Source organism: Aythya fuligula, chromosome 5, assembly GCF_009819795.1.
Source record: "Aythya fuligula isolate bAytFul2 chromosome 5, bAytFul2.pri, whole genome shotgun sequence".
NCBI lineage: Eukaryota > Metazoa > Chordata > Aves > Anseriformes > Anatidae > Aythya > Aythya fuligula.
The window spans coordinates 46,964,286-46,967,866 of record NC_045563.1 but is presented as its reverse complement, the minus strand read 5'-3'; positions in this window follow the sequence as shown (position 1 = coordinate 46,967,866).

Below are 3,581 nucleotides of genomic sequence, written 5' to 3'. Positions count from 1 at the left end.
GACTTTCACCTGGAACTGGTTTTTTATTTTTTCTTTCTTTAAATTAACTTGGACTTGAAGAGAAGTTGCATGCACTGAATGCATTGCATTCCTGAAATCTCTCCAGTGCTGGGAGGAGGCCTTACCCTTCAGAGCACCAAGGTTTTTGGAACCAGCTGCCAATGAATTAGGAGAGGAGCAAAAGAACTGTGTGTTCAGTTTATGAAAGAAATTTTATGATGTGGTTGCTTGTGACAGTCGTAACCTGTAATTACTAATTCCCTGAAGGAGGCTTTATTACTCATGAATTTTTAAGGGTTGAACGTGGGAAATACTGAGGCTTATCATAAGCCTTTTTTTTTTTTTTTTTTTTTTTTTTTTTTGGAAGACTGATATACTTTGATTCACAAATATTTGTGAAAGCTGGTATAAATTGGTATAGCTACATTAATTGCAGTAGGCTAATTACAGTAGTCTACAGCACCAGACAAACATGGTCCATGACCAGCTGGGTATTGTCTTGATACTGAACGCAAACTTTCTTGATCAAGATACTAATCATACATTGACTACTTTAGTGTGGGTAGAAAACTTTCTGTCATTTTTGCCTAAAATAACATTTGTAATAGTTTAAGAAATAAACGTGTGGTTTCAATTAAAAAAAAAAAAAAAAAAAACTTCTAATTTTTATTTCAGCTGTTTCTTTCCTTGTTTACATAGTTACCTTTCCAAGTTATAGTATTCAAAAGCAGCTCTTCAAAGAATACAACCCAAGGAGCAAATTCAAGGGTGCATAAAGAAAAAATATTAAGAGGGATCAGAATGCCAGCTGTGCCTCCTGTAATGAGCTTAGTAGTCATGTTCACAAATATACAGTTAGTTTTTACGGTAAGTAGATAACTAAGTACTGGCTTCTTGTAGAAGTTGCTGGATATGCTGATCTTCATGGCAGATTTGAATGTGATGCGTTGGTGAGTATGTTTTAATACTATTGCAGCATTCCCTGACGGGAAGAATATCACCTTTTGCTAGGTGAAAAACAGGCTCTGCAGACCTAGAGAACAAATGCATCACAAAGTTTGGCTTTGTTTCAGGGCTGGATGTACCAGTGATGAATAGAGATGGAGAGATGCCTTCTTGGAGAAGACTAACTATCATTATTTGGCACCTACTATCTGTAGGCCTCATAACTATTTTATTATTTTGGGGGGTAACATGTTTCAGTACTCCATGACAGTGTGTTTCATGGAGCTGTGAGTAGCTGTATCTGACAACTTCTACTCAAATCCCAAAGAATTCCCATGGAGTAAAAAAGCTGGTTTTGTAATGGCTGGTTAAAGACTTCATGGCTTTAAATTGTCAAATACTGCTTGAAATCTGTATTTAAGCACAATGGACTGATGATGCAACTGGCAGTAGTAAATGTCATAGAAGTGTTCCTATTTACATTTGAAGGTTAAACAGACAAAGTTTGATCCTTCTGTCTGCACAGTTCTGTGCTGGTCTCTATCATGTAGGTAGGTATACTAAGACGTGTGTTGCTTTAAGGGCTGTTAGCATTTTGCATAAGTAATACAGTGAAATAAGAATTTATATAGTTTATAGTTTGTTCTGAACTTCAAAGGTCATTCATTGTAGGTCATCTTCCTACAGCTCCTGTTCTCATTTGAACGTCCAGTTTGGAGGGGACAACACCACTTCCTTGTCCTTTGGAAATAAAAAGCAGAATCTCTGTTGGGTATCACCTGCTACAAAATATTGCAACTGTGTCTGGAAACCTTTTCTGTTCAGGGAAAGTAGACTGTCCCAATTTAATGGTCCTTTTGATGATCTTTGTACCTGCATGCTTGTTCTTGATGCAGTAGCCAATTCAATATGGTGCCTTGGGAGGAGGAATAATGGCTGTAATAATGGCGTGCTCACTGACAACAAATGTTTTGCTGTGGTAGAACATTTGAATGCAAATACTGAAAGAAAAAAAAATCAGTAGTAAGTGTCTTTACTTAAATCGTACATTGTATATAAATCTTAACATCGTACATAAACCTTAACAGTTTAACAAGGGGTGGTGCTTGTAATAGAGTTGATTTGAGAGTACAATTTTCAGAGGAAGGGAAGAGTGTGGGATTCTAGGGCTGTTGGACCCCAACAGTTGCTAGTACCTCATAGCTTTAGGCTGACCCAGATTTTCCTGGAGTAATTAGATGAGTTTCTTTTCTCACCTTGCCTAAGAACAAGTACTTGTATCATTTTCTTGAGTAACCTTGGAAGTTGTACTGACAAATTGCTGTTAATGCCAAGGCTATTTAAATATTGCAAGATAATCTGGGCTCTAAATCACAGTAGCCTTGTACAGAAATCACACTAGCCTTGCACAGCATAGGATGCTCTTCTCACTGATAAATCCCAGATTAGTAGAAGAAATTGCCCGATTTAGACCAATAAAAGCATCAGCATTTTAAAAATAAAATTGAGGAAATTTGAAGAGAAAGGGTAGTACTGTGAATAACTAGAGTATTATGCATTCATATGATTCTCTAAAGCAATTTCTGTTATATGTAATATTTGTCAAAGATTTTTCTGCACAGTCTGACAGTGGAGCATGGAAAGATTTTTATCTGTGTATTTGATGCGGAATTTGCTGCCGCTGATGAGAAGGCTTTGCCCTGTAGATAACCCAGCTGCTGCATGTGAGAATTTGTTGTTGTCCAGATTGTGAAACTCATAGTAGGAAGCAATTAGTTGCAAGGTTTTTCAATCAAGGGGCCATCACTGCATAAAACTCACATCCTATTTGTTGTAAGGATGACAGATTCTGGTTCTTCAGGCTTTCATGCTGTCCATACAGATCTTCATTTATGTTCCATCTGTGTGGCAATACTGTTTGTATTGATTCAGTCTGTATGTTTAACAGGACTATATTTAATAGGGCATCTGGCTAGAAAAGAGTACTAATTCCATTCAGATTTGCATTTCTTACAAATAAATGATACTTGCAGAAACGTTAAAAAAATTAGTCTGTAGGCTTCATGCTGCCATAATATGTAAGCAATGCTCTAAGCAGTATTTAACTGATTTAAACCTTTAAAGCTGAATCATTTTAAAAGACTATTGACTTGTTCGTTACCAGATAGGGTGATGTCTGCCACATCTTGCATTATAGGTATTTTTAAATTTCTTTCCTCCAGAATGCCAAAAAGTATGTCAATATGTATTTTACTTTGGAGAACTTGTGGGCATGTGTTAGATTAACTTTGTTCTGCTATTTCATACAATGCTGTTAATACTACCTATCAAATTTTTAGAGCATATGTCTGTAAAATGTTGGAAATTTAAAATTTACAATATTTGTAAAAATGATATTCATTAAACTCCTTTTAAAACTAATGGAAAAACACAACAAAAGCTTCTGATAGTTACTTGGAGCAGTAAAGAAAATACAAACATGGTACTTTAATGTATTTACTTTGCTTGGACTACTGCAGGAAGAAAAATAACAAAAGCCAATGAGGAGGGTGCAACAGGCTGAGCAAGTTCCAGATTGCCATAGATCTAAGCGGGGGAAAAAATCACAACCTTCTAGTGGATTGGATTGCTCCTGT